Here is a 9,510-nt window from a genome sequence, read left to right on the forward strand (position 1 = left end):
CCCGCCACAACGCCTGGCTATTTTCTGGTTGCAGCCGGCATTGTTGTTTGGCGGGTCCAGGCTGGGTTCGAACCCGCCACCTTAGGTGTACGTGGCTGACGCCTTAGCCGGTTGAGCTATAGGCGCCGAGCCGATCTTTGCTCTTTTTACCAAGGCTCTGGGCTGATGCTTTTGAGACAGAGGCCCAGGGCGCCTACAACCATCATAGTTCAAAAAGTCATGAAGGACCTCACAAAACACCTGGGAGTGGAGCCTTATGAAACTCCAATGAGGGGACTGGATGGCTGTCACCCATCAGGAGGGCCTCTGAAAGATCTTAAGTAGGGCATGGGACAATAGGATGTGTGTCTTAGATGCCTCTGGTAGCGCTAGAGGTGGGGATAAGTGGCTAAGATCAAGTGTAGTGCTGTAGAAATCCAGCTCAGAGTGGTGGTGGTGGCCTTGGCAGGTGTGGCCAGATAGCTGAACCCGAGTTCTAGGCCTGTAAGGGGGGCAGGTTGTGGCCAGGCTTGGGCCATGGGTGAGTGATGGTGCCATTCACGATGGCAGGCAGTGAGGAGGAGAAGGACATTTGAAGAGTGGAATATGTGACATTCTGCATTGGAGGTCCCTCAATGCAGCTGGAAGACCCAGCGAATGTGTTGTCATGAGCTCAGAAGGCAGAGAAAGAGGAGCATCAAAATCGTTAACAATTTTAATGACAAATTTATTGAAATTTGTTGAATTGTGTAGAAGCAGTGAATTTTATGATATTTAAATTATACCTCAATAATTTTGTAAATGGCAACTAGGCAGGAGCAGCCAGAGGGGACAAATAGGAGCACATGGCAGGCTGGGAAGTGGGGAGAGAGAACATGGGGGAGCGGGGTGTCTGCTCCTAAGAGCAGGGAGCCGGGTCGAAGGGCTGGAGGGTCCTGCTCCGCTCAGCAGCTCGGCCAAGCAGTTCCAGTGAGGACCGGGAACAGGAATTCCATCATGGAGATTTGTGGAGGATAGAATCTTCTGGATTCTCAAGGCATTTCCCAAACTTTGCAGCTTCCTGTCCTTGAAGAAAGCACTCAGGAAAGCAGAAGTGAATTACTGGTATTCAATAATTCACCCATGATTAAAGACATCAGCTGTCTGGAGTCTGGGGACCCTCAGGACTGAAAGTGAAGTGCCATATTCACTGCCCAAGTGCCATTGTAGAAAACCAACATCACTTGTGCAAAGATTGCCATTGTACAGAAGGAGGAATGGATGGCTTTCGGGTGGGGCAGAGATGCACCTGGCCTTGTTATCCTCACTTGCCACCAGTGCCCTTGACAGCTGCACGTGCCCTGGTGGGAAGGGAGGGGCTGGGGACTGTGGGTGCTTTCTCAGGGGGCAGTGCTGGGGAGGGGCTGCCGGCGGGATGTCATTCACTAGCCTCACTTCCTTGCCCTCTTCATTCTGTAAAACTCCAGGGTCTTTTTGGAATCTTAAGGGTGGGGGTAACCCACTGCCGGAATGAGGAAGCCACAGCACTGGGGCAACGCTGGAGGGACCCACACATGGCTTCCAGAAAGGCCCACAGCATCCCTGCAGGCTTTCCAGGCCAGGGGCGACCCTGATTTCCCAAAGGTCGTCTCCCTGAAATCTGATTCACCCCACGACCAGCCCATCTAATGGTCCATTTGCAGAATTTACTTGCTGCCTTCAACTCTTCAGTTTTTGTTGACTGGTTTTCATTTTCTCTTCATAACAGCATTTTAAGGAGTTGACCTACAGCCCACGAGAGGTTCTGTAGGACGTTAGGCTGGGAGGCTCGCTGGGGCTATTTCATGTAATGGGGTTTACGGACGGACAAGGCAATATGAAGGCAGAAATCTCGTGGGGCCCAGGCGCAGCCGGGCTGTCGGACATCACGGGAAGAAGAGGACGAGAAATGCCGCTGGCATCTCGAGGCCTGGGAGGAGGGTCACTGCAGATGTGGCAGCTCTGGGAGCTGGTGTCCTTGCCACCCAGTGGTGAGGCTGTGTCCTGGTCCTCGCTGACGAGTGAGCATTCACACCTGTGGCTGCGCTGCCAGACGGCTAGGGGGCTGTGTGTGACACAGGGCAGGAAATGTCTCATTCATCACCACATTCCAGTGCCTTGCATACAGCAGGGGGGCCAGGATGCTGCGAAGGCATGAATGAGTGAGGGGCACGGGTGGCGCAGCTGTTGGCAGAGGCCCACCTGCGTCCTGACTCAGGGCTCCACACTCTCTCCTGCTGGGGAACCTCCCCGCCCAACAAATTGGCACAAGCCCTGCCAGGGTGGGACCTCCTCATTGGCAAAGGGGTCTGTGCCAGGCCCTGGGAGTGAGTTTTCTCATTTGCTCTTTTATAGGGAGGGAGAGAGGAAGGGGGGGAGAGTCCTGCCCGGGGAGGTAGCCTCCAGGGCTGCTCCCAGCCTTTCCCCAGCCTTCCCTCCGGCCTGCACATCTCCTTTCTGCTGGCTGGGTTCTCCCTCCCTTCTCCGTTTTCCTTCTCCCTTTGCAACGACAGAAAGGAAGGAAGGGCAGCCCGGGAGGAAGCAAGGGAGGCTCCGGAGCTGAGACGGAGTGGCTGTGGGGCAGGAGGGGCTCGTGGACACTCAGGTCAGCTCTCACTGAGTTGTGCCTGCTCTGTGCCAGGCACCCCATTAAATACTCCACAAACCTGGGCGGGAGCTTCTTCTATTTCTCCCATTTTATAGATAAGAAAACGAGGCACAGAGTGGCTGCGGGACTTGCCCAAACCACACCACTGTCAAGTGGGAGGGTTGAGTTTGAACCCATCTTTGACCAAAAGTTCCTGCTCAAACCCCACCATTTTATTCTCTGGTTCAGAGACCAGCCATTCCTCCTGACCTTCTGCAGGGTGGGGCCCAGGGACAGGACAGGGGGAGACTTCAACCACTGATGTACCATCTCAGACGCTGCATGGAAACACATATACTCTCCTCCAGTGGACTGTCCCCCTGGTAGCAGCTGCCACCTATTTTCTTTGTGAGTAGAAGCAGCCTCGGCTGGCTTCCGAGAACCCCTGTTGTCTGGCCCCACCTCTGTCTTTCCTAGCTCTCCCTTCTTCTTAGGGTTTGGCTTTATTCTTCTGCACAGAAAACTGGCCGCCTCCTTTCCTGAGCCCGTCCTGAGCTTTCCAAGGTTAGCTCAGATTCAGATCTGCATGGCCATGTGGGTTCCAGGGCAACTTGCCCACATTCTTCCAAAAAGCCTCCCTGTATCCCAGGGAGGGGCAAGGAGGGACGGTCACAGTTGCCCTGGAGGCTCCTGCCAAGCCCAAGCCCCTAGAGTTAACTAGACACACGCAGGGTGCCAGGCCACTTTGGAAAGTACTAAGACTTCTCTACCCTCACGCCTTGGGCCCCTGCCCCTCGGGACACCGGTCTGCAATGGCTCTCCTGGGTTTAAGTTCTGTTTTTGAGAAATGGAGGCGGGCTTGTCTCTTAGGTAGCCGTCACCTCCAGACACCTGATGGCCTCCCCACCAGTCACCAGATAATGGGCTATCACTTCCAGTGGGAGGAAGCGATGCGGGGCTGTCTGTGCACTGGAGTTGTTGCCGCATCACTGCAACAAAATGTAGGACAACAACCCTTTTGCGAGCTGCTTGTGCTATTGAGAGCAGCACCAGCCAGAAAATACCAGCTAATGGCCTTCTCCCAATCTCCTTCTGGATAATGATAAATTATGTGTATTTTTAGTTTGGAATTGAATTTCATCTCTCCATTGCTAGTGTGTTTCAGGTGTTTTTTCCCTTCTCCCTTGGGGTCTAAAAACTAGACATTTGTGCATTTACTGTGTGCATTTATTCCTTGCCAGAAACTGACATATGGACTCATTAATTCCTCCACCCTTGTTCTTACTTCCCCCTCACCTGGCTGGACCAGGCAGGGAGATGCTGCCCAGAGGGCTCCTCTGCAGGGACCTTGCAGATGGGGGGAGAGGCATGTCCCGGAGGCAGGGGACTGTCGCTACGGGTAATCCCTGGTCCCCACACTTGAGCGCAGCTGCAGAGTTTCGTGTCAGTAGGCTTAGGACAGAACACAAGAAGTTGCATTTCTAACAAGCTCCAAATAATATTGACACTGCCACAGGTCCTGGGGACCACACTTTGGTAACCACTGGCCTAAATCCTTCCTCCTGAAAGCGTGGGCCTGGGACCAGCGGCATTAGCATCACCTGGGAGCTTGTTAGAGACAAAAACTCTTGGGCCCCAGCTCCAATAAAGAACTTTCATTTTAACATGATTCCCAGGTGATTTGAATGTATATTACAGTTAGAGAAACCTTCACTTAAATGATTTCTCAAAAGTCCTTTCAGGCTGGTGGCCTCAACCTTGGCTGTACATTAGAATCATGTGGGGAGCTTTAAAAATATCCCTAAGTGCAGGATGCACCCCAGACCAATTAAGCAAGCATCCCTGGGGGTGGGGCCCAGGCATCTGTGTTTTTTAAAAGCTCCCTAAGTGATTCCACGTGCAGCTACGCCAGAGGACGATGTCCCAGCTGGAGGAATGAAATCAGAAACACGTCTCACACAGCCATGGATGGACAGGGGAAGAGTTGTTTCTCTTTCTTCTGTGGCCATTTTCTGGCTCAGGGAGAGCTCATCCTTGTCTGACCTAGGGTTGTCTATCTTCCCTTCCATGGGCTTTGGGAACCTGTGGACTGCAGTGAGCACCCTTCTCTCTGATTCCAGTTCAGCTGGCTGTGGGGGTGAGGGGTGGGGAAGCAGCTGGGATTGGCCTCATTAGAGCAGGGCCCACAAGGCCCACTTCCTGAAATCCTACAACTTACGTCCTCTTAATGAAATCCAGAGTGTCAAATACCGAGTAAACCTGCTATCACTTTTCCCTCTTGCGCCCATGGCAGACATCATCAATTGATCAGACCATTCTTTCTCATTGAGCCCAGAGGTGGCTTCAGAGAACTTTGATCAGGTGTTCTAGGCATCCAGGACTTCCCAGACGGGGCATGGGAGATTGAAGCCATTTGTCTTCTCAGGGTGGAAAACATCAGCTGCTCTCACAGAAGACACTCCTGGGGTGAAAGTATCAAGTTATTGTTGAGTAATTCACACTCCAGTGTGAATTATTGATCTGCTCCTTTCTGGGTTTAGCTTAGAGTGGGTGGTAGCAGGGAGAGAGGTCTGAAGGGTGGGAGGCAGTTCTGGAGAACCCGAGGTCAGCATGGAGGTTTTGGGGAGGAGAGGAAGGTCCCTTCTTCTCTATGTCCCCTCCATGGCTTCCCCTGCTAGAGGGCTTTAGCTCAGAGGGCCTGAGGGTGGAATCCTCTAGCTCTGTCCTCCTCTGCACCTGGGGCTGGGGCTCAGTCTGATGCTGTGAGGAAGGGTCTTTCCTCCTTGTTGTGTGCCCCACTGCAGCCAGGGCTCAGGCTCAGCCAGGACAGTGGGGATGCACAGAGAACAGCAGGGTCCTGGGGTCCTGGGGCAGACTCCAGGGGCAGCCCTGGGGGCTCTCCTGGACTATGGCGGGCACAGCAAGACTAGCTGGGGTGGGGAGGGGATGCTAGGAGAGTGGAGAGGAAGTTCTGGCAGGGTCTCTCCACCAATCCCCATCTCAGCTCCTCCCCAGAGTGGACCTGAGGAAGAGAGCATGACATGAGAGGAGGGGACAGAGTGAACACTAGGGAACGCTACAGAGCAGTGGGGCCTGTCGGTAGAGGGGGTGAGAGGAATCGGTGAAGCAGGTGGGAGGAACCCAGCCCCAGGCAGGCAGCAGAGAGGGGCAGAACTTTCAGAAGAGAGAAAGAAGAAACTAAAGGAGGTGAGCAGGCAGAGGCTTCTCCTCAAGAGCTGTGCATTCAGTCATTCATTCATTCACTAATGCAACCCCTCTCATCACACACCTAGTCCTGAACCCACAGGAATCTGCTGAGTCCTCTCCTGCATGGGGGAGTCCACTCTGGGGGACAGGAAAGGAGCAGCTTCCAGGCCATCCTGGTTCTGCAGAGCTCAGCACGCAAGAGACACTGGCAGCCTGGGGACAGGGACCCTCAGGCTACTGGTTTAGCCAACAACTTGGTTTTCAGAAAAGTGGTGAAACCTGGGATCCCAGGCCCCACTTGCCCCCTCCCAGATGGAAGGCAGCCAGTTGGATGTGTACACCATAGCAGACACTCAAGGTCAAACTGCAGGCGCTATGCATCTTTCAAAGAGCCTGCCAAGTCCCAGGGAGCTGCAGAGGAAGGAGGATTAGGTGCGAGCAGCCCTAATTGCATTTCATGACCTGCTGCTCATGCCGCAGAGGAAGCGGCTGCCTTCTGCCTGCCTCACTTCTGGCTCCTTCTCTCCCCCTGCCCCTCCCCTCCCCTGCCAGACAGGCCCGGGGGACTCTGAACTGCCCCTTTGAAACTGGGGAGAGCAAAGGGAGAAGCGGGCCAGCCTCCTGGTCTGAGGGTCTACCTGTCACTGTGCTTGGGGAAGAAGTTGGCGGCCTCAGACTCTCTGGACCTAAGCCCAGGGGTGTCCCCTGCAAGAGTGAAGGAGAGAAAAGGCAGGGCTCCTGGGTCCTCAGGAGTTGGTAAGAATGACAAAGCGCCCTTGCCTGTCTCCCCAGTTTTGTTCCCTGCATCTGAAAGGTATTTCCAGCTTTCTCTGGCAGCTCAGAGCAGGAGCTAAGTGAGGGTAGCCTTGCTTCTCTGTGTAGCTGTGCAAGTGGTGCTGTGGGTCTATGTGAGCAGCTTGAGTGTGTGCACGTGTGGGTGTAAGCATACATATGTATGGGTGCACACGTGCGTGCATGCCTGTGTGCATCCTGGGACATCTGTGTGTCGGCCGTGCCTGAGAACATGTGCCGGGGTTAAGCTGTCTCATGGGCAGGTGCATGTGGGCCTGTAGCAGGGAGGAGGTCACCTCTGGAAGAAGAAATAGTCTGCAGCCTTCAGGAAAGGGGGCAGTTTTGAAGCCAGAGCTATTTTTTTATCTCTTAGGGATGGAGCTTAGCAGCGTCCCCCCTCCGGCCCCAACTGAGTGACCAAATGACATTTCCCCAAGAAGAAACTGATGTCAGGAGAGGCCACAGACTGAGGGTGTGTTTGGGGAGATGGCCCTGCTACGAGGTGGGGGCTGAGCCCCAGCTCTCCTGGACAGTGCCCATCCGTGCCCCAGGCCTCAGCGCCCTGCACATCCCAGCCAGAGCATTCACAGAGGAGGCGGTCCTGGCTTTCCTTGACCTTGACTCCTTGCCCTCCCCACTTAGATAGAGAGGCTTCTACACCCCAGTCTGTCTTGCCAGCCCAGAGCCAGCCTTTAAAACGACCTGCTTCATCTCTGCTGCGATCAGAGGCTAAGCGATGTCCTCCATTTCCACTTCTTATGACAGCACCAAATGGGGCGAAGCACCTACCCCTCGCCTCCATCCCATCCCTCACCATCTGGGGAAGCCACTTCCTCCTCTTTCCCTGGCTCCCGCCAGCACTTCTCTGGCTGCCAGCAAAGCCCATCCTGCTGGGATGGATTGACTTGTTGGGGAGATTATTTATTTTAAGAGGCATTTTACCTCGGGTTTTGATGTGCTTGGCTTATTACCCATAAATATCAACTAAGAGAAAAGAGGGAGGGCTCTGAAAGGAGGAGGGGGTGTTTGGAGGCAGCCTAAGAGCTGACATCTTCTCTGAGGTGGGGGTGAGGGAACACTTCATGGCACTGGCCCCCACCACTCAATTCAAAAGACCCTAGGTCCCTGCTGTGTGAGGATCCCCTCTCCCCCTGCCCCCTGTCTGTCCTGGCTGTGGCAGTGCACCCACCATGCACAGCTTGTACCCTTAAGGGCCTGGGTCCAGCTGAATGACGGTCACCTGAGATTGGATACAAAGAGGCAGGTGGGAGGGGTGGGGGTGTGATTAGGGATTGGGGTTGAGGAGGCTGTGGTTTGTGGAGATTTCATGGAAGAGGTGGCTTCTGGGAAGGTTGTGTTGACTGAGTTGAGGAGAGGGAGAACAGTGTGAGCAAAGGCACGAGGGCCACCGGGAAGGTTGGGAACACACAGGGGGTGGGAAGGGTGGAGGGAGCTGAGGAAGGAGGTAGGGCATCCTCCTGCCCATGGGTGGTGGGTGGTGTGGGGAGGGGATTTGGTGTTTGGGTTTACCAAACCGTGTAGGGGAGTCACAGTGGTTTTTCTTTTAGAAATCTTTGAGGACTAAGCTTTGAGGGTGGCCTGGATCTGAGGTTCTGTCCTTAGCCAGGACAAACCCTGCTGCTGGCAAGGCAGACCCTGCCCCTGCAGTCAAAATCAGTGTCCTTGAGTTTGAGGGGGAGTCGGTCACCTCCCAGCTGTGAGTGGGCTGGGACCTCTGCAGGAGGGAAGGGAGTGGACCCTGTGGACTCGCCCCTGAGCAGGCAGCTCTGTGCTGAGTGCTACTCCATCTCTCCTGGCATCTTGGGGTGCATGGGAGGCGGGCGTGCTGACCTCCATGCAGATGAGGAGCAGACTCAGGGAAGGTGTGAAGATGGCCTGCAGGTGCCCAGCTCTGGTCACAGTCTGGGGATTCTAAGGCAGGTCATGGGGACAAGGACACCTGCCCTCCAAGTTCCTGGCTGCAGTGAGGTTCAGAGATGAAGCTGCTTCTGTTTCTTCTCTCCCTCCCTGGTAACAAACAGTTCTGGAAGGCTTACAAATAGGGTAGAATGTCACCCACTGGGTTGGTCAGGTTAGGGTGACCCTGGAGGGAGTGGAGTGGACAGTGTGAGACCTTCCCAGCCAGGAGGCAGCTGCAGCCAGGCAGACCTGTGTCTCCAGGGAGCCTGGGGGAGCAGAGCCCCTGACACTGTCAGTAAGGCCAGGGGGAAGCAGGTGGGTGGTTATGATCTGGGGCTTTGAAGGGACTAAATAAAGAGGGGTGTGAGTGTGTAAGTGAGTCTGTGTGTGTGAGGGTGGGACTGTGTGTCTTTGAGTGTATGTGTGGGTGAGCTGTGAAAGTGTAACAGTGAAAGTGCCTTGTGTGAGTGTGCTTCTGTGAACTGTGAGAGTGTGTCAGTGTGCACCTGTGTATGTGTCAGTGGAGATGTGTGTGAGTATGTAACTGTGTATGTATACAGGGGCTGATCCTCACCAAGCTTCATCCTCTGAGAGCCAGGAAAGCGGCCCTCAGACAGGCCAGACAGAACCTTTGGGGGGATCCCATGCTGATTGGCAGCCCACGAGGACTTCCCCACAGGGAAGCAAGGGGCGCCTGTTCTTCTGCCCCAAGCTCTTCCTCTGCCACCTGCCCAGTCCCCTAATCTGTCCCAGAGCTGAACTCAGACCCTGATAGACATTGCTATTAAGGCCATTCATTCTTCCTGGGCCCCTGGAGTGGGGGGCACATGTGACCACCTGCCTGACCAATCACAGGCTGTCCCCTGTGCAGAAGTAACTTGTCCAGGGGTGGGTGGGGCATGACCGCAGGGCCAATCAGAGTCCTTCCTTTGCGTTTGGCCCAAGGATCCTGCCAGAAGGGATCTTTTCTCACTGGGATGCAGGCGTGGGAAGGTGTGAGTGTGGGG

The sequence above is a fragment of the Otolemur garnettii genome, unplaced genomic scaffold (assembly GCF_000181295.1).
Source record: "Otolemur garnettii isolate 467f Iridium unplaced genomic scaffold, OtoGar3 scaffold00018, whole genome shotgun sequence".
Taxonomy (NCBI): Eukaryota; Metazoa; Chordata; class Mammalia; order Primates; family Galagidae; genus Otolemur; species Otolemur garnettii.